The sequence below is a fragment of the Hemiscyllium ocellatum genome, chromosome 37 (genome assembly GCF_020745735.1).
Source record: "Hemiscyllium ocellatum isolate sHemOce1 chromosome 37, sHemOce1.pat.X.cur, whole genome shotgun sequence".
Classification (NCBI taxonomy): domain Eukaryota; kingdom Metazoa; phylum Chordata; class Chondrichthyes; order Orectolobiformes; family Hemiscylliidae; genus Hemiscyllium; species Hemiscyllium ocellatum.
The window spans coordinates 16,324,899-16,347,619 of record NC_083437.1 but is presented as its reverse complement, the minus strand read 5'-3'; positions in this window follow the sequence as shown (position 1 = coordinate 16,347,619).

Genomic DNA, 22,721 nt, shown 5'->3' with positions numbered 1-22,721 from the left:
TTTGTCCAATAATACTCTTGTGATAAGTATTTGGATTTTTTGTGACATTAAAAATGCACGTGGTTATTTAAAATGATTCAAAATTGCACCAGAAAAACTGCAAGTGCTGGTCTGGTCACTCAGCATCAGAAAGAGAAAGACGAGGGTGGCCGTGCAGAAGCCCATTAACCGGTGTTCAGGTCTGTCCGCCCTCTGAGATAAACCACACTGACCAGTTCTGAATGAAGCCTCCGGTGATTAACAGCTTGTAGAGTCACAGGGAAAGCTGGAAGTCAAATATGTCAGTATTAAATACAGAATTAGTCATACCTCACTCACATGGTATACAATTTCATCAAACAGTTTAGAAAAGAATAGCAAGTGATATAACAAATGGCAAGTTGGTGTGTCAGTTTCCTAAGATATAACTGACTCGATGGTGAAACTATGATTAACTGCGCGAGACTCAATTAATCAAAGCTTACCCAGCTCATTATAAGCAGCCACAACCCTTGGGGCACAATTCACTTGCACTAATGGAAAGAAAAAGTCTGCTTGCCAGTTCAGTACAGCTGGCTTTAGCTCACTGACGCCTATTACAGTAGAGAGAGAAAGATTATGTACATATTTGACTAAAAGTGAGGGATGAAAAAGCAATTACTGCGCATATTCTACACATAATTACTGACATTATTGGTAGGTCAGACGATACAAGGTTGGCTGACAATATCTAGTATAAATCAAAACACAATAAAAAAAGACTTGAATTTATTTCTGTAGTCACTTCGAAAGTCACAAAGTGCTTTACTAACAGTTGAGTATTTTTAATGTATGTTGTGATGTATGAAACACGGCAGCTAATTTGTACACAGAGAACTCCTACAAAAGCAATGCAATGATGATCAGATCGGAATGTTTTGTTGGTTGAAGAATAAATATTAATTCTTGACTGAGATTATTGCTGCTGTTAGCCGCAGAGTTATAGAGTCATCCAGCACGGAAACAGACCCTTTGGTCCAACCAGTCCATGCCGAACATAATTTCAAATTAAAACAGTCCCACCTGCTTGCTCCTGGTCCATATCCCTCCAAACCTTTCCTACTCATGTCCTTATCAAATTGTCTTTTAAATGTTGTAACAGTGGGTAAAAACAATGACTGCAGATGCTGGAAACCAGAGTTTAGATTAGAGTGGTGCTGGAAAAGCACAGCAGTTCAAGCAGCATCCGAGGAGCAGGAAAATCGACGTTTCGGGCAAAAGCCCTTCATCAGGAATACAGGCAGAATGCCTGAAGGGCGGAAAGATAAATGAGGGAGGGTAGGGGTGGGGAGAAAGTAGCAGAGAGTACAATAGGTGAATGGGGGTGGGGATAAAGATGATAGGTCAGGGAGGAGGGTGGAGTGGATAGGTGGAAAGGAAGATAGGCAGGTAAGACAAGTCATGGGGACTGTGCTGAGCTGGCAGGTTGGAGCTGGGGTGAGGTGGGGGAATGGGAAATGAGGAAATTGGTGAAGTCCACATTGATGTCCTGGGGTTGAAGTGTTCCGAGGTGGAAGATGAGGCGTTCTTCCTCCAGGCATCGGAATGTTGTAACAGTGCCCACATCCATCACTTCCTCAGGAAGTTCATTCAATACCTGAACTACCGTCTGTGTAAAAAAATTGCCCTTCATGTCTTTTTTAAACCATTGTCCTCTCACCTTAACAATGTGGCCCCTAGTCTTGAAATCCCCCATCCTAGGGAAAAGACACTACCATCCATCCTATCTATAGCCCTCACGATTTTATAAACCTCTACAAGGTCTGTATTATCAAACTAGTATTCGTTAGAACAGATGGATGTTCTTTTGTTTAGATCAGAGTGGTGCTGGAAAAGCACAGCAGGTCAGGCAGCATCCGAGGAGCAGGAAAATCGATGTTTCGGGAAAAAGCCCTTCATCAGCAATAGGACGACGAAGGACTTTTGCCCGAAACGTCGATTTTCCTGCTCTTCGGATGCTGCCTGACCTGCTGTGCTTTTCCAGCACCACTCTGATCTAAACTCTGGTTTCCAGCATCTGCAGTACCCACTTTTGCCTGGCAAGCTTCTACTCTCCAGTAAGAAAAGGTCCCAGCCTGTCCAGCCTTTCTTTATCTACCATACGTGGCAACATCTGAGTTAATCTCCTCGGAATCCTCTCTCGCTTAATAATATCCTTCCTATAACAAGGCGATCTGAACTGGACACTGTTCCAGAAGAGGCCTCATCAATGTCCTGGAAAAGCACAGGCAGCATCCAAGGGGCAAGAGAAGCCCTTCAGGAATGAAGGGCTTATGCCTAAAACATCAAATCTCCCGCTCCTCAGATGCTGCCTGACCTGTTGTGCTTTTCCAGCACCACACTCTCGACTCTGATCTCCAGCATCTGTAGTCCTCACTTTCTCCTCACCAATGTCCTACAACCTCAACATGTTGTTCTTCTGAGAAGTGCCATGTGATCTTTTACATCCATGTCAGGGGGTAGAAAGTTTACTGCTACTCTACAGTGTCCTGACAGGATTTTGAATCTGCCATAAATCTTTCAACTACCCTCCTCTGAGACTACTCTCGGACAATATGGGGTGGAAAGGAGGGCCAGTTGCCTGTTCAGCTATGTCCTGCAGTGAATGTAACACTGGATATTAATGTAATCATTCATTAAAGAGCAAACATAAAGTATTTTTCTTCTACAATAAGGAAATTTCCCTCAATCCCCTGTAATCATTAATACTTACCAATCTTGAGGCATATGTTTAGCTTTCTGGCAAAGCTAATCTCAAGGAATAGTTACGATGCACATATGAATAAACTGAAACCAGTGTAATGTGAGATATTTATAAGGGAAATTGCCAGGTCATGTAGCTGTAATGGGGTTGAGCAGAAAAGTTGATGAAAAGTCCCTCTCTATTTGTCCTGGAGTCTTTTTTTATGGCCATCAGCTGATGTCAGGTTGCTGTTTGGAAAACGTCTCCCTGCCATGGAATTGACTCCCCTGCATGCTGTTTGCACGTTAAACTTTAACTGTAATCATGTCTGAAATGGGAAACAAAAAGAGAGTGGAAGTGGCACATTGGTGATAAAATCCCACCCAGGCATTGCTCAGATATGGAACACATTGCCTGAAGGAAGGGTGGAAGCAGGCTCCTCAGAATTGCAGAATAGCTTTAGGACAGAAGGAGGCTGTTGGCCCATTGCGTTAGCTTTCTGATTGATAAGCCTGTGCATTCAAAGCACTAACCACTTACTGCGTGACAAAGATTCTATTCTCATTGCTTTTGCGACTTGTCTCAATTACATTAAGCCTGTGGCTTCTTCATCCTTCTGTAAGAAAACTTGTTCCTAACTTTTAGCACCCCTATCTTCCTCACTCTATCACCAACACTGAAAGTTCTCATGCCTGCAACCATTCTCATCCATCTTTTCTGCATTATTTCCAATTCCTTTACGTCCTCTTTCCCGAAATGCAGTGCTCAGAACTGGGTGCAATATTCAAGCTGAAGTCAACCTATTGTCTTATACGAGGAGAAAGTGAGGACTGCAAGTGCTGGAGATCGGAGCTGAGAGTGTGGTGCTAGAAAAACAAAGGGTCAGGCAGCATCCAAGGAGCAGGAGAATCAATGTTTCAGGCATAAGCCCTTCATCAGGATTCCACACTCTCGATTAATGTCTTATACAAGTTCAGCATCACGCCCTTTCTGTTGTACCCAATGTCTCTGTTAATAAAGACCAGGATGTTTTATTAACTGCTCTCAGCATGTCTTGTCACCCTCAATCACAGATACACATGTGCACATCCAAGTCCTTGTGCTCTCACACCCACTTTTGGAATTAGGAACTTCCAAAAGATAATTAGAGCTCACTGGAGTAATTTTTCAAGTTACAGTGAAAATGGTAAATTGTGGGATACAATTGGGCAGTTCATTCAAAGAGCTGGAACACTTGGAATGGGCTGCATGACAGACAACTGTACATACGATTCAATGATTCTATCCACGTTGGACTCACACGTTAGCAATTAGAATGGGAGTCCTGGCTGACTTTTCCCTGTCTAGTTCAGGGATACTGAATACCACACTAGCTGAAATCAATAAACTCTAAGGAAAGATCAGGGATTAAACATAAAGTCTCTGGTGTAGAATTGAATGAATATGGGGACCTCCATTCACCCACTAAGCCAACATGAGAGCTGACCTAACTGATAGAACAATTCATCATTTTGAAGATAGTTTTCTTTTCACCCTCATTTCACAACCTAGTAGTTTGCAGCGAGATACAAAACATTTTCAAAAATCTCATTCAGAAATCTGATAGCTTGCAAAGTCTCTGCACTGGATGTTGCCAATCCAAGTCTGGCTGCTGTAACTATTTTAGAGTTTCTCTCCCTCCGAAATTGGAAGTAAGCACTTTTTTTTCACTGAGCAAAGGTTACCTGTGGTAACTCTCACACATTTTTGTCAGATCTCAGGAGAGCACCATTTTTAGAAAATACATATCTCTTCCTGTTTTTCATGAAAAGGTAGAATGAGTGATCCAAAAGTATTTAAACACACATTCCTCACTTTCAAACAGATGTTAATCTGTTAATTATTGTAGCTGTTAATATTTTTCCCCTCCAACTTTCCTTTCCCTCTTAACAAAGTTAAAAATCACACAACACGACGTTATAGTCCAAGAGGTTTATTTGGAAGCACTAGCTTTTGATGCGCTGCTCCTTCATCAAGTGGTTGTGGGGATTAAGACCATAAGACACCGAATTTGTAGCAAAGGATTGTCACCCCATCTGGTGTTCCCTCATAGTCAGGAAACACTTCGGCGTTCCGGTACGTTCAGACTCAGATTGTCAGTTGACCATCCTCCAAGGCAGACTTTGGGATATGCAACAACGCAGAGTAGCCGAGAAGAGACTGATAGCCAAGTTCTGTATCCATGGGGATGGCCTCAACCGGGATCTTGGGTTCATGTCACACTACAGGTGACCCCATTACACTATACTCTCTCTCTCTCTCTCACACACTCTCACACACACACTACACGAGCACACATACACACTCATTTACATACTCACACACTCACACAGACCGTCTCTCATCCACATGCTCACACACACACACACACATCCCCTGCACTCACACCCACGTACACACCCTCTCACAGTCTTCTCCTCCATCACACCCACACACACACACTTTACCAAGCTTTCACAAATGCAAACACACACTCTCTCACATGCACACACACTCTCTCTCTCTCTCATGCATGCACACACACGTATAAGTCTGTGGGGTGACTTTGTATTTGCAGAATTATATTTGCAGATACATTCTATTTTGTTCAAAACATGCACAATCTGCAGGAAGTCAATGCAGGCGTCAATCCATGTAATATTTTGTAAATTCCACCTTGGAAATAGAACCAGTCTGACTCAAGATTGGGATACAGACAGACTAACCTCACATCTTCAATGCATTGTCTGAGCTGAGATGTCACCTTTTGTTATAAAAACTTAAGTTATCTCGAAACGTTGACTTAAAAGAAGTTCTGGGATTTACATATTAATGAACCAAAAACTGCAATCCATTTTATAAAATGAAAGACTTAACAACAATTCAGGTTCGTTCAATATATCATATCAGTTGCATGACACTTTAAGCTTTTGCTACACATTCTGTGTCTTACAATCTTATTCTCCAGAGCAGCGCTCCGAAAGCTAGTGCTTCCAAATAATCCTGTTGTGCTATAACCTGGTGTTGTGTGATTTTTAACCCCAGTCCAACACCAGCATCTCCACATCATGGTTTCCCTCCTGACCGAAGGCACTGACTCTCACATGCAGTCCTTTAGAGTCTTGGTCAAGTGACCATTCTATAAATGGGATTCAAGATTGAGAGTTCACAAGCCTGTTCAAAAATGGAAGCCATCAATAGCAAGACTAATGCAAGCATCACTTTGCTCCATGCACATTCTCTCAGTAAGGTTCACTGGATAATGAGCAACCATCCTGTATTTGGGACAGCAGCAATCATAGTTGTTATTTCCTCCTCAGTAAGGCAGGGATGCTGGCGCTGATTCTTACTATTAGCTGAAGCCAACCACAATGGTGTAGGCTGAGGATGAGATTCAATGCTTTTCAAATTTGCTTGGCTCAGCTCCGAAAGAATCAAAGCAATTCTTGACATTTTCTGAGCAACCTGTTCTCAAATGCTTATGCATGCATCTGGAACAGGTGGGACTTGAATCCAGGTCTCCTGGTTCTGAGGTAGGGGCATTACCTCTGCACCACAAGCTTGAACACTTGTCTAAGTGCATTTATCGAGTTGAAATGGTTGAGCAATTGTTTAATGATTCATTTTTAAAAAGAACTACCCTCATCATGTCTATTCCTCCCCAAAGCCAAAGTTGACTTTACCCCCTCCAAGTTGGATCTTTTACTGGCTTGTCCTTGCAATGACGATGTCAATGGCAAGGCCAGCTTTTTGTGACCACCCCTCAAGAATTATTGCAGAACATATCATGTATGGACACCCACATTGCCATCCAGAAGGGAATTCTTCACCCTTTCTGCACCATTTTGATATAATTGAATGACTCAAGTGGACCAGACACTCTGCAGGAGTGACATCCCATGGGTTCCACACATGACTTTGTCAGCCAACCCTAAATTTACTGTCTTTTTTTTGTTGTAGCAGCATTCTTCCAGAAACACATTCTGGAAAGAAAATTTAAAATGTCCATTGCACTTTAGATCTGATCCATCATTAAGACATTCCACATTTATTAATTCACTTAAGTTAAATTCTCCCAGATGCTCTGGAAGAATTTTCCTCGAAAGCATTTATCTGTCACACAGGATTGCTATCTCTGTAACATTACCACTATTTACCATCCCTCAGGAGACATTACCTATAATACAATGAGTAAACAATACAGTGTAGAATGGTGTACTCTTGCTTATTATTGACAGTCTGTGGAATTTGGCAATAATACCCTGATGTTGCAGTGCAGTCAGGACTTGCTTTGGAAGGAGATTCCAATACCAGAATACACGCTGATGTACATCTGAAGATCCTTTGTCTCATATTTTCATCATGTTTCCACAAAAAGATGTTAACATCTATTTGAATATGATGGAATCTTACGTAGAGATGTGAATTATATATTCAAACTCCCCTGTGGTTCATTATGGTAAGGTAAAGCCTAAAAACTGTTAACTGGTCACATGTAAGGCAGTCATTGGGAGCTGCAGTTGGCTTGTAGAAGGTAAGGCAGAGTTCATTACATGATTGGAGGTGTAGTGGACAGCAAAGGAGGTTACCTCAGAGTAAAATGGGATCTTGATCAGATGGGCCAATGGGCCAAGAAATGGCAGATGGAGTTTAATTTAGTTCAATGTAAAGTGCTGCATTTTGGAAATGCAAATCAGAGCAGTACTTATACACTTAATGGTAAGGTCCTAGGGAGTACGCTAAACAAAGAGACTTTGGAGTGCGGGTTCATAGTTCCTTGAAAGTGGAGTCACAGGTAGATAAGATAGCGAAGAAGGCATTTGGTATACTTTCCTTTATTGGCCAGAGTATTGAATATAGGAGTTGGGAGGTCATGTTGAGGCTGTACACGACATTGGCTAGGTCACTTTTAGAATACCGCATGCAATTCTGGCCTCCCTGCTATAGGATGGATGCTGTGAAACTTGAAAGGGTTCATAAAACATTTACAAGGATGTTGCCAGGGATGGATGGTTTGAGCTATAGAGAGAAGCTGAATAGGCTGGGGCGTTTTTCTCTGGAGCATCGGAGGCTGAGAGGTGACTTTATTGATGTTTATAAAATCATGAGGGGCATGGACACTCAAGACATTTTTCCTGGGGTGGGGGAGTACAAAACTCAAGGGCATAAGTTTAAGGTGAGAGGGGAAGATATAAAAGGGATCTAAGGGGCAACCCTTTCAAACAGAGGGTGGTGCATATATGGAGCAAATTGCCAGATGAAGTGGTAGAGGCTAGTGCATTAAAAGGCATCTGGATGAGTATACGAATAGAAAGGGTTAAGAGGGATATGGCCCAAATGGTGGCAAATGGACTTGATTAATTTAGGATATCTGGTCAGCATGGATGAGTTGGACCGAAGAGTCTGCTTCTGTATTATCTATGACTCCATGCTTGCAAATATTCAGGTGTGTCCATCAGATGCCATGGAGGATGTGCTATACTTTAATCCAGAGTGAAATAACTTGCTGACCTCACTATGTGGTTTTTCATCTGTAGAATGGTTATTTCGAGAGCTAGAAAATGGTCTCTACACACGGAAATATACGGCAAATTGGAAGATTCCACATGCCCCAAGTTGTGATTTTTCTAACTACTTTGAGTTGTCATATTGCCTGAGAGCATTCCTGACATGAACTGGGACTGCCAATGTTGAAAGCCTTCCTTGACCTGTTGGCAATGCCAAAAGAGAAGAAGTTTGATTTCAGATTGTCTTTCATCATCTTTGCTACCATTGATGTTGGCGTAAAGGTGAAGTTGCCATAGCTCTCCTCTCTCATAGAGAGAGGGAGTAACAACAGGTTTAATCTGAAGGTCATCATGCCTCAGGCTAGGGGAGAGATTGAGAAGGAGTGTCCTTCATGCTAACCTCAGCCAGTGCAGGAATTGGGCCCATGCTTTTGGCACCGCAAACCAGCTACCAGCCAACTGAGCGAACCAGCTGCTGGTGTGTTAAGTGCAAATGGATGAATTTCTCATTTGCCACCATTGCTCAAAATCACAATTTCTCCCCATGTTTAGTAGAAATAAATCCATGTCTACTTTTCTGTTCATCAATATTTTCTTTACTGATGTGGGAAATGAAGGCAGTTGGAAGTTTATTTTGTTTGAGTAACAATATGGAGAAGGCAGGAGAAACCTTTGCACAACCTTTGGTTAGAAGATTCCACAGGTTGGTGTAGAAGTTGCCTTTTGTGTTTGGATTGTTAGTGAGTGCTTGTTCACCCCTGTGAGGAATGCAAATAGGAAAAACAAGAACAAAAACATACCATTTATTCAGCTCTGAAGTAAAATGTCACATTTGATGAAATAAGCACAAAATCAAATATTCTGCTTGTGTATCTATATCTTTCTCATATAGCTTTTCCTTGCAAAGAGATCTTCTTATTTAAATCTTGTCTCAGTTGCAGGCTTAATTTCCAAACTGAAGAAATACAAATTTGCGGAATACTGCAGACTAATGCTAGTTGGGCCCACAATTGTATTGGTTGCAGTGGTGACTAGGCATCAAAACACATAAAGGTTTCTGTGTGTACACTCAAAAGGATCTTCATAAATCCATCTGAACGTTTCTCTGGCTGTATATCTCTGTTCAACACCTCTGCCAAGGGAAGTGCCTCTGATTCCTAATTCAGTGAGGGCTCATGTTTCTCCATTCTTGTTTTTGGAAACTGCGAATTGGCATTAGCAGAGAAAAAGAGGTGAAGTACACAAAGTAAAGCTTTCTAGCCACTTGATTTATTGACTGCAAGAAAATCTCCATTCTCGTTTCTAAGAAGATTGAGGCTCAGTCCTGGGAAATATAGCTCTCCCTTTTTGAATTTGCATAGTTTGTTGGTTGTCCCAATGACAGACCTCACTGTTAAATCCTGACGTGTTAGGAATCAAAAAGTTCGTTGTTTTTGTGGTTTCTGGAACAATCCTCTGGATTGGCAATGAGAATCAGAACCACACAATGGAAGCCTACATGGCTATTAATGGCTTTATACTACTGGGAGAGCTCAGATAACTTCTTATCGTGCCAATCCTAAAAGATTTTATTTTGGTATTCCACGCCATCACATGGTCATTAACTCTCTGCACAATCCTCTTTTAAACCTCCTAAATTATAAGTATATATTTCTCTGCTTCTTCCTGTGCTCCATGCAAGTTGGTCATGTTGTTGTCAAAACACATCATGTTGGCTTCAAATTTGAACTCTTGCTTTCTCAAGATCTTTAATCCGTGCAATTCTTTCCCTTTCCTCAATCCTTCTTTTTCCCCACAATCAACATTTTTAAAAGCCAAGTTGGCAATGCCTTCTCCTATTTCCTGATCTATCTTGTCTCCTTGTATTTTCCTTCAGCCTTAGTGTATGCCGTCCACGTTTAACATCTCAGTGATTTCCATGGAGCAGGTTCTCAACAATAATGGAACTACAAACCACTAGTAACTCCAAAATAAAGAATCGATCGTGTTCCTATTTTTGACTGAGAGCATGTTCAATCACCAAATTTTGAAGTTGAAATCTGGAGAAGAACATTACATGATCTTTGTTTTACAAAAACATAAGTGGTGTTATAACTTGAGGAAGAGGCAAGGAAGCTGCTTGAATACAGATGGAGGATAGGAAATGATTTCCTGAGGGAGAGGTGATGGAATAACAGTAATACCACTGGAATAGAATGCAGGGACCAGGTTAATGCTCTGGGGAGCAATAAGAAAGCCAGCAACTACAAGTCCCCCTCCAGGACACTCACCAACCAGACTTGGAAATGTATTATCGTTCATTCAGTGTTGTTGGCCAAAGTTCTGGATCTCCCTCCCTGATGACACTGTGGGTGAATCTATAACACATGGATTGCAGTGGTTCAAGAGGTAGCTCACCACCACCTTCTCGAGATCAACTAATGGCAAGAGCTGAGCTAGAGATGCCCATGAATGAATTTTTAAAAGTAATTCTCACATGGCAGCAGGTTGATTAATAAATCTGGAATATAAAGGTAGTCTCAGTGATCATGTGACAGCTAATTTCCTTAAGGGAGGAAATCTGCCATTCTTACCCAGGCTGACTGCCACATGACTCCAGACTCATACTAATGTGATTGACCCTTAACTGTCCTCTGAAATAGTGATTTTTGAGAAGATTTGTAGCTCTGGTTGATGATAGGTATGTTAGTTAGCTCGCTGAGCTGGAAGGTTTGTTTCAGACGTTTCGTCACCATACTAGGTAAAATCATCAGTGAGAGTCTCCAGTGAAGCACTGGTGGTATGTACCACCTGCCTATTTATAGGTCTTAGTTTCTTAAGGTGGGTGATGTTGCTTCCAGTTCTTCTCTTCAAGGGAAGATAGATTGGGGTCTAAATCGATGCATGTATTGAAATGTGTCCTCTGAAATGACCGAGCAAGTCACTCAGTACAAGGTCATTTAGGGATGGGCAATTTACGACCTTACCAGTGAAGCCAGATTCTAGCTCACCTCATAACAATCACTACGCTATCCTGACTTGCAACTATATCACCATTCCTTTGCTGTTGCGTGGTCAAGGTCCTGCAGTTCCGTTTCTAACTACATTGATCTTGTATCCAAAGGAACTGTTCAATAAGGCAACTCACCACCAATTTCTCTAGGGTGGTTAGAGATAGGCAATAAATGCTGTGTCCAGCATTGTGATGGCTACATCCCACGAATGAATAAAATTAAACAACATCCACAATATAAATTTGGAGTTTGCACATTCTCCCTGTGTCTATGTGGGTTTCCTCTGGGTGCTCCGGTTTCCTTCCACAGTCCAAAGATGTGCAGGTCAGGTGAATTGGCCATACTAAATTGTCCATTAGTCAGAGGGCAATGGGTCTGGGTGGGTTATTATTTGGAGGGTCAGTGTGGACTTGTGGGGCTGAAGGGCCTGTTTCCACACTGTAGGGAATCTAATCTAATCTAATCTAAAAATATCTGACAAACTTTTGCAAGCAACAGGGCTTGACCTGCCTGGTGCTTTCTTGAGGAACTGCACAAGGAGTTAGAGTTAAAGAGTAAGAAAGGCAGTTGTGAGTATATTAATAACCACTTCAGTGTTTATTAAGGGTATTGTCTGGATTTCCAGATAAGGTAACTGTGATCTGAATCATGTGCATAGGGGTAATGTACACTGTTTAAGAGATTGCCAATCAGCTTTCTCTCCTGCTGGTTTAATATCCCAGCATATTAGGGAAAGGCTCCCTTTTGAAGATGTTTGGCTGAATTGCAGGATGATGCACAAGGTATACTGAAGCTAGTTCAGTTGGTAGCACTCCTGCATCGGAGATTAGTGCAATGGGTTCAAAGTCTTTGACACAAAATTCAGGCTATTATCTTGGTGTCGCAGACTGACTGAAGTGAAGCCTTGGAAATTTAATGTTTAAGCAGGATTGTATCTGCTCTTTCAAGCTTTAAAGAAGAGGACAGAAATTCTCCCCAGAGTCCTGACTAATATTACTCATTCAGCCTGAGGGTAAATTCACTGGTCATTATGTCATTGCAGGACCTGGGATCTTGTTGTGCACAATTTCCACCTTTCCAATACAGGGGGACTCTCCTGCCAAAGTATTTAATTGGTTGCAAAGTACTTTGGGATGCTCCAAGGTTTTGGAAAATGCCACATAAATGACTGTCTATATTTGCAGAGTGCACAATGTTGTATCAACGGAAGGGAACCTCAATGTTTCTGGCATACAGACCTTACAGATCCTAGGTGTGATCACTGCTCTCTGCTGTACATTTTCTCAGCTGGCCTAGAGCGTCACAGGTTCTAATTGTCCTCAGTTCCCCCAAGTTCAGGAAGGCAGGACTAACTTGGGTTGCTGCTTCTGACCACATTCATATAAACGGTTTGCAAAGGTCACTTTGAAACATGCTTCAGTGTTATTCTCTGGGAATTTGTTAACTAACCAGAATGTCATTTCTTACACTCACAGTGAGAAGTGTATGTGATGGAAATGGGATATGGTTCTGTTTTTAAACCTATACATAGGATCCATGGGCCCTCCCAGCATCCAGGTGGTGTGGAGGTGAGGATGGAGTAGTGACTTTCAGACACCCCCAACCTAAAAGCAGGTCACCCTGGTTGGGAAATTAGCCCCACTTTTCTCAACTGCTGGGAAGGCTGGTGTTTGGGCAATTGGCAAGCTAAGGCTTATAACTAGTCATTAATTGACAACTTGACGGCTGGTCAAGAAGATTGTCAATGGATTTCTCACCCAGAATTTAATGAGTGAGCTGGTGAGAAGGGGCCACTTTGTTCAAATGTTTCCCTTTCGATGATTAGATTAGATTCCCTACAGTATGGAAACAGGCCCTTTGGCCCAACCAATCCACATTGACCCTCCAAAGAATAACCCACCCAGTCCCATTTCCTTCTGACTAATACACCTAACACTGCGGGCAATTTAGCATGGCCAATTCATCTGATCTGCACATCTTTGGGCTGTGGGAGGAAACCGGAGTAACCGGAGGAAACCCCTGCAGACATGGGGAGAATGTGCAAACTCCACACAGAGTCGCCCAAGGATGGAATTGAACCTGGTGCTGTGAGGCAGCAGTGCTAACCACTGAGCCACGTGCCGCCTTTCATGTCACCTCTGTCAACACCTCCATGTTGTACCCTTTGTGTTATTTAGGAGTTAATAGGGCTGATACAGCTCAGTTTTCTTGGCACTATTCAGGGAACTGTTAGCCTACACCTCTCATTGTGGAGCCATTGAAATCATTTGGCAGAGAATCAGGAGTCCTTGGCTTATAATAGTCTCACTGTCATACCCAGTGACTGTTGCTTTTTGCTCACTGAATCTAGTCTGGTTGTGTTTTAATTCACCCACTACTTTGATGAAAGTGCCAATATACACGTCCGTTATTGAAAATGTGCCACTATCAGTGTAAACATTATAGCAAGAAGAAATATGTTGTACAGCATGTATGAATCTGAAGTGGTTAAGGGGCAGGTGATGATCTAGTGACAATGTTGCTGGACTGTTAATCTAGAGACCCAGGTAATGTTCTGGGGAGATGGGTTCAAATCCCGCCACGGCAGATGGTGGAATTTGAATTCAATAAAAATCTGGAATTAAGAGTCTTATGATGACCATGAATCCATTGTTGATTTTCAGAAAAAAAAACCCATCTGGTTCACTAATGTCCTTTAGGGAGGGAAACTGCCATCCTTGCTTGTTCTGGCCTATACGTGACTCCAGACCCACAGCAAACAGACTTGTTGGGCCGAAGAGCCTGTTTCCACACTGTAGGGAATCTAATCTAATCTAATCTAATCTAATCAATGGGGTTGACTCTTAACAATTAGGGATGGGCAATAAATGCTGGGATGGGCAATAAATGCTGGCCTGGCCAGCGATGCACTCATCACATGAATGAATAAAAGAAAACATGAGGTTGCCAAATTCAGGCAATACAATCCTGGGTTTATGTTTGCATTCACTGGTGTGTCCATTTTGCTGGACTCAATGGGTGAATGGTCCACTTCTGTGCAATATGCCTTTATGAATCTTGGGGGCCTAAGATTTGGAAAAGCTCCCTGTCATTGCTAATGCCTCACAGTTAGAGAGATGCTGAATCAGTGAACCGTGAGGTGCATTTATCAGCAACTTGAGATATTGGCAGACGAGGAGCAAAAACTTACATTTCATTCATAGTTTCTGAGTTTCTATTGCTATCGATCAGTGTGGCCAACAAGACATGATCCGTCCTGTAGAATATTATGCTTTATATTGAATACTTGATGAATAGAGATGATAGGAGAAAGTGAGGACTGTCGATGCTGGAGATCAGAGCTGAAAAATGTGTTGCTGGAAAAGCGCAGCAGGTCAGGCAGCATCCAAGGAGCAGGAGAATCAACGGAATGGAGCTGAAGAATGCATTGCTGGAAAGGTGCAGCAGGGATCAGAGCTGCGCTTTTCCAACAACACATTTTTCAGCTCTGATCCGTCGATTCTCCTGCTCCTTGGATGCTGCCTGACCTGCTGCGCTTTTCCAGCAACATATTTTTCAGAATAGAGATGATAACTTGACTTCCTTTGTTGTCCAATGGGCTCATGTCTGCTCAGAGTACACTTGGCTGAAGATTGCTGATACATTTAGGTTTGTTGACCCGTACTGGATATAGTCTTGAATACAGAGTAAGACTGGCTGGGACAGTACATAGTTAATGGTGGTTGGGGCCTGGCTAGTGTGCCTTTATGATTGAAAAGCCCCAGTAAGAGCCTAAGAGGCTGAGAAAAAAATGAGATGCAGGTATCATTTTCTGTTTCAAGACTTCTCCACTGTCTCATGATCATTTTAAATTGATACTTCCTTACTGCTGCTGTTGAGATTAGGGCAAAAGTCTTTACCTGTTCTCCCATCAACAAATATTAGGATTTTCCAAACCTCAATTAAATATCCTTTTCCCCTCCTCTGCTTTAGCATAAATAATCCCTTCCCTCCTCATAACTGTAGAGGGCTAAATGGTTTAGCATGCAAAGGGGTTAGGATCACAATGAGGGGTTAAATTGAGGCTATTAATTGCAATGCACACCGCATGCCAACTTTGTGTTGTCGGCTCATTTCTATGTCCAACTAGTGCTGACTGTCATGAGAGGAATTCATTAGCAGGGGCTGGACCTGGGGAGGGACTGGCACCATTTAAAAAGAGTCTGTGTTGCTTAAAGCTGGCTTGCATCTCTTAAAGGGAGGTATCTTGTGGCTGGATTGCTTCCTGGGTGTTGTGCTTGAAGGAAGCGTAATTTAGGGAAGAGTGAGGAATGGCACAATGGGAGAGAGAGTGGACTCAGTAGTGTCTGGGTGCTATGCTGGAGATGGTGGGAGAAGGAGCAGAAAGAAGGAGTCATGCCCTGTCACTAATAGAGGAGGGAAGGAGGTGAATCAGACAGGGGTATCAGGTAAGAATGGTGAGAATGCCAGCTGGTTGGAGGGCCACGGACTTCTTTATGGACCTTTGATGGCGCAGCCTATGGAAGATTTTTAACGGTTTCTTTTTCAATTTTGGCAAACCTGGAGAAAGCCTGCAGTCAATGTCAACAAGCATTAAGCTGTTCAGTCCACAGCTGAGCTTTCTAAAGCCAGCCATGATCTCAGCTTGAGCTCTCACTCCAAGGTTATCTGCAGTCTAAAACTCAACCCTTTCCTCCAGCCACGCTCCAACATCTGTAAGTGGCGTTTATATAGGACATCAAAGAACGGCTCAATTCCATTTCGTGTGATGATGTGACTTTCATGCTATGTGCACGACAGAACAATGTGTGAGTATGCACCAGGCTCACCGTCCTTATCACCCAGTAGACAGCCTTTGGTTTACTGTGGAGTCTGCAATACAAGTCAATAGTGGACTGTCACAGAACAAAGACATTATAACTGCCGCCACAATACCAGCGTGGATTCACTGCCTATCATCACAAACTAGCCAGACTCGAATAAATTCCTTTCAATCCTGGGATAGGGCATGACTGGCGAGTGGCATCTGCAAATTGATACGTGCACGTTTAGAGTTACAGTTAGTTTTACTGTCACTTGTACTAACATGAGTACAGTGAAACAAGTTGCCACTTATAGCATCATTTTCTGTACCAAGGTACCTAGGTACAGAATCTTATGTCTGCAAACCAATTAAAGCCATCAGCTCATTCTGCCTGTTCATAACTCACTTTTACAATGGAAAGCCTCAGCAAAACATTTCTTTTCCCTTTTGATAAATTTTGTTTTACTTTTATCTTCTGTGTGCCTTTTCATAAATGCAAAATACTGTTGGTTCTTTTAGTGGTTTTATCAATGTGTATTCAGATTTGCAGTGAATTATATATCTGAACTGCGTCTTTATCAAAAGTATCTTTCCATTGAATATACCCTCCCAATACTTGTACATATTCTCAGGAATATTATCTCAAACTAAATTGTAACTTCTCATTTGAATAAACCATATCTTCTGAATTTTTTTTTTACAATTTGCCTTGTTGTCAGGCAAATTCCAACTGTGCAACATCTGATTTTGAAATTATGTTCCAATCTTCAAATTTGAATCATCAACATCTATCCAGGACACAGCTCTGATTCCTGCTGCATACTAACTAAGACATCTTTGAGGCTGGGAGTCCTTTCTCTGCTCTGATGTTCCATTTGCCTTCTTCAGAATTGTAGCAATAACATTCTGCAGCAGCCTCACGTTATTCAGTGAAGTGATCTTTTAAGGCGGGACAGACTGCCTTTAAGTGGAGCGGGCTGTCTCCACCATGTGCTACCACAATGCACTGCTCTGTTCCTGGCTGATTGCTTTGAGAGCCAAAAGGTAGACCCTGCTCTGTGCAGGGTAATAGCTGTGCTGTCAGACTTCAATGGGCTTGCGCTCACTGGAATTTAGAAGAGTGAGAAAGGGATCTTATCGAAATATATAAAATCCTGATGGGACTGGGCAGGCTAGATGTAGGAAGAATGTTCCCAGTGTTGGGGGAGTCCAGAATTAAGGCTCACAGTCTGAGAATAAGGGGTAAGCTTATTCAGGACTGAGATAAGGAAGAACTTCTTCACACAGAGAGTTGTGAACCTGTGGAATTCTCTCCCACAATAAGCTGTTGGGGCCAGTTCATTAGATATATTCAAGAGGGAGCTGGACATGGCCTTTACGGCTAAAGGGATCCAGGGATATGGGGAGACGGTGGGAATGAGATACTGAGATTGTATGATCAACCATCATCGTATTGAATGGAGGTATCGATTGGAAGGGCTGAATGGCCTACTCCTGCATCTAATTTCTATGCTCCCATTGTGATGTGCAGGGCATACCGTGAACCACAACTTCGTTGTCCAGCGCAGAAGGGCAAATTTCCAGCTAAAAAATCTGACAGAAAATAATATACTTTATGTCCATATTAAAGAAAACAGTGGAGCCTGAAACTATGATAGGATAATAGAAACGCAATGAATTCAAAGCAGTTAATCGTTTGACTGACTGTGATGACACATGAACTAGAAGAGTAAAGAATAGTCAGTGCATTAAAGTCAACAACATCCCACATGCTTGAACTCTGCCATCCACACTTTATTCATATATTTTCAATCACTCTCTGGCTGTTTGTTCAAATGCTGAGCCTTCTGAGAATTTGTTCAATCCCGTGGTATCTGATTCCAGTGACTATTGATCAACTGATAACATTGACAGTGAGACCACGGGAGAATTCACAATGAACCTGATCTCAGCCTCACTGGTTGTCTTTACATAAGCAGGTTCACTGGGCCAGGCCTGACTGTCTTCTCCCTCCTCGGCCTAGGGCAGTGAGGTCAGTCGCGATTTCCTGGCAGAGATGGATTTTCTTTGTGACTCTTGACGCGACTGAGTCAGGTGCAGGCTCGTACACTAAGCTGAGATCATGTCAGTCAAATATTCCCATGCCACCATTCAAAGGAGAGCAGGGTGTTCTCTCAATATCCACCCTCAGTATCCACTGGGTTAACTTTTCATTCATCCTGCCTGCTGCTTGTGAGATCTTCTTGCCTCTTCCGTTGAGCAGAGAACACAAAAGTTTGAAAACACATACCAACAGACTCAACCTCTTCCCTGCTGTTATGAGACTTTTGGATGAATCTCTCATATCCAGAAGAACCTCGATTATCCAGCATTTGATTATCTGAATATCGGATTATCCAGCAAGATCTCAATGTCCTGATGCTCAGCTAAACTATGTTATCTGGCACTTGATTATCCGGAATTCAATTAACCGAACAAAGTACTGTCTGGTCATGTTCTTCAGACAATCGAGATTCCTCTGTATTAGGGTTAATCTTTCTCAGCGCCTTCTCTGCAGCTGTGACACTATATTCTGCATTCTGTTCGATAAGACCCTGATATACTTACGTAAGGTGTGATTTGCCTGGGTAGCACGTAAAACAATACTTCTAATTGTATCTCGGTGCATTTGATAATAATATATCAAATCAAATCAAATCAAATGATCATGCACTCTCTCTGACAATGCCTCTTGCTAACTAATCAGCGCTCCCCTCTCATACAGTATAAATGCTGTTTTCCCTTTACTTTGTTTTTTTTTTGCAAATTGCCTTAATGAGAGTAGCCATGATGTGGAGAAGCTGGTGTTGGACTGGAGTGGACAAAGTTAAAAATCATGCAGCACCAGGTTAGAATCCAACAGGTTTATTTGGAAGCACTGGCTTTTGGAGCACTGCTCCTTCACCAAATATAAATTCTGTGTCCTATGATCCTGTCCCACTAGCTATCTGACAAAGGAGCAGCACTCGAAAAGCTTATACCTCCAAATAAAACTGTTGGATTATAACCTGATGTTGTGTGATTTTTAGTTTTGTGAGATTAGAATGAAAAAATGAAGAAAATGTCTTTTTTACTGCAATACTCAAGGTCTGTATTATCAAACTAGTATCCGTTAGAACAGATGGATGTCCTTTTGTTTAGATTAGAGTGGTGCTGGAAAAGCACAGCAGGTCAGGCAGCATCTGAGGAGCAGGAAAATCGATATTTCAAGCAAAAGCCCCATTCCTGATGAAGGGCTTTTGCCCAAAACGTCGATTTTACTGCTCCTCGGATGCTGCCTGACCTGCTGTGCTTTTCCAGCACCACTCTAATCTAACATCTGCAATCCTCACTTTTGCCTGGATGTCCTTTTGTGACAGTGCATGTGGGATAAGGGTATTTCTGGGAGACGGCAAGAACAGTTTGGTTGAGTCTGGCATGCTAATGGTTAACCTGATGCATTTGCAGTATCTCTGCAACACAAAACAAGGATGTCAACCGGGCAAGTTATAGCAATGAAATTTGCCTAGCAGGGACAGATCTCCTGAATGGAATTCAAGCCTAATTTTGCTCCTCGTTGAAATATAGGTAATTTAATCTGTAAAGTAGCACAATATCCCAGGGGTACAGCTCAAAGTAGATCAGGGCCCCACCATACAGAAGCAAAAAAAACACCCTAGTGTTTGCCGTCTCCTGCAAGCCCCAGCCTGCAAGGTGTGGTGTACAGTGTCAGCTAATTTCATGTGGTGCTGACAGGCAGATAGGGAGGCTGACTCCTCCAAGTCAGGTTCCCAAGGAAGACAGTACTGTAATTTCACATCGAGTTGCCGACGTCCTGTATACGCCATAGTTAGCATTTGAGAGTTTTAAACTCATGGCGGCAACTAAAAATACTCCTGCATTTCCTGCATACCTTCGTAGCCGGGAGTTAGTGAATTTAACTAGAGCTGGGAGCGATGCGTGCAGGTGTGAAATGTTAGCATCTGGATTGAAAGAGATCTTTCCACAACACTGCTTCTTCTGTTACATTGTGTGCATTAGTGACCTTCCAAAGATTGTACACACTTGGCACATCTGAATTATTGGACCTTGGAACAAATTTGCAAATTAGTGGAGTACAAATTCACTTGTACTGAGTTCAACACACTTATTGACTAATGTACTCGGGGCATATGAATGCACAAAGAATGACACTCACTTCTATCTTTTAAAATCATGTCCCCTACCTTAACTTTATTTCTTCTTTTTCACTTTCATTGGCACCACTAAGGTGTGAACTTTTTTTATCCTGTTTCCTTCATGCACAACCTGATGTGACTTCTGTCCTGCCCCTGTCTCTGTCAAAGTCAAGGCTTCTGTACTCATGATTTTGCATCAAATCTCAATTAAAGGTTCGCTGATGAAGGTTCATCAACTCTGTTTCTCTCTTGCAACAGATGGTTTGCTGTGGTGGCACAGTGGTTAGCACTGCTGCTTCACAGCGCCTGTAGACCCGGGTTCAATTCCCGACTCAGGCGACTGACTGTGTGGAGTTTGCACGTTCTCCCCGTGTCTGCGTGGGTTTCCTCCGGGTGCTCCGGTTTCCTCCCACAGTCACAAAGATGTGCGGGTCAGGTGAATTGGCCATGCTAAATTGCCCGTAGTGTTAGGTAAGGGGTAAATGTAGGGGTATGGGTGGGTTGCGCTTCGGCGGGTCGGTGTGGACTTGTTGGGCCGAAGGGCCTGTTTCCACACTGTAAGTCTAATCTAATCTAAATTTTGTTCATATTCCGTGTTTTCCTTCTTGCTATTGATAGCATTTTGAACAATCCAGTCACAATCTATATTACCTTTTGCTTTCACTCTTATCAACCTCAATCAAAGGAGGTATCCCCTGCCTTATTTATCTGGAGGATCACATGCTGGAAAACTTACCTTAAAACCTAACTAAATGAAGGTGTCTGGGGTTACCTGGGGTACACCAAATAAAGGAAGCTAAGTTCACCTTCTAATTTACTAAATCCTCCTAGAATGCTGCTAGACCTGGGGGCCTTTTAGTCACAAAGTCTCAAGAGGAACTGAGCTCAGAGACTTGACAGGAAATGGTAAGTTTGTCAAGTTTCTTGTTCCTCACAAACACAATATCCCTCAACCAAATGGTAGGCCTTGTTCAGAGAAAGTGTATGTTCGTGGCCCAGAACCAGCAACAACTCTTAGGCCAGAGCAGGGGAGGTAAATTGTAGAGGCATAAGGCGGGGTAGGGAGAAAGAAAGTTCACAGAAGATGGAATTGTTATAATGCAGAAGAGTATAAAATAAAAGTCAAGTACCAATTTGATATGATTACTGTTGCTCTTGAACAAAACTAAAACTCGCTGCCAACAACAGAACAGCAAATAAAAATATCAAGGTGCTCTAAAGATTGCTGTTGTTAATTCTGTCCCTCACAATAGTAAACTTTTGTTTCACGCCAAGTCCACAGTTCCTCCAATGATTATCTTGCTATCAGTTCATTGAGATAAACTCCTCACACAGTCAGATGATGGCCTATAATTTGGCCTAATATTGCCCTTTTGACCAGGAGCAACTTTGCTCAGGTGTGGAAATTGTTGTTTCTCGAGACCACGAATGAATGAATTCTGCTGGGTCTGTGATAGGAAATTCTTGCGTGCAACAAATGGCCCTTTCCATTCCAAGTTTACATTCTGGATAATGGTGAAGGTTTGTTCCTTACTTCCATAAACGCTTGCCTTAGATTTACTTCAGACAATGAGAATTTTGTTTTACACTAAATGTTTTTTGCTTCCCTGAACATGGTCTTCAAAGTGCAGTGTCTGCTGCTGTTTGTCATTTATATAAACAATTTGGATGAGAATTTAGGAGGCATTGTTAGTAAATTTGTGGATAACACCAAAATTGATGGTATAGTCAACAGTGAAGAACAGTGTATCCAATAATACAATGAGCCCTTGATCAGCTGGGTCAATGAGCTGAGAAGTAGCAGATGGAGTTTAATTCAGATAAATGCGAGGTATTGTATTTTAGTAAGGCAAGCAGGCAGGAGTTATACAGTTAATGGTAGGGCCCAGGGTAGTGTTGTTGAACAGAGAGATCTAAGGGTTCTGGTACATAGTTCTTTGAAAGTTGCATTGCAGGTGGACAGGGCAGTTAATAAGCCATTTAGCACACTTGCCTTTATTGCTCAGACCATTGAGTATAAGAGTTGAGATGTCATGTTGTGGTTGTGCAGGACATTGATGAGGCCACTTTTGGAGTGCTGTGTACAGTTCTAGTTGCCTTGCTGTAGGAAGGATATTATTAAATTGGATGGGTTCAGAAAAGATTTACCAGGATATTGCTGGGAATGGAGGGTTTGAGTTGTAAGGAGAGGCTGGGACTTTTTTCACTGGATCATAGGAGGTTGAGGGATGACCTTATGGAGGTTTATAAGATCACAAGGGACATAGATAAAGTGAATAGCAAAGGTCATTTCCCTAGGGTGGGGGAGTTCAAAAGTAGAGGGTATGTTGTTAAGGTTAAAGGAGAAAGATTTAAAAGGGACCTGAGGGGTAACATTTTCACCCAGAGCGTGGTTCGTATGTTGAATGGGCTGCCAGAGAAAATGATAGATGCATGTACAGTTACAGCATTTAAAAGACATTTGGACAAGTACATGAATAGGAAAGGTCAGAGGGATATGGA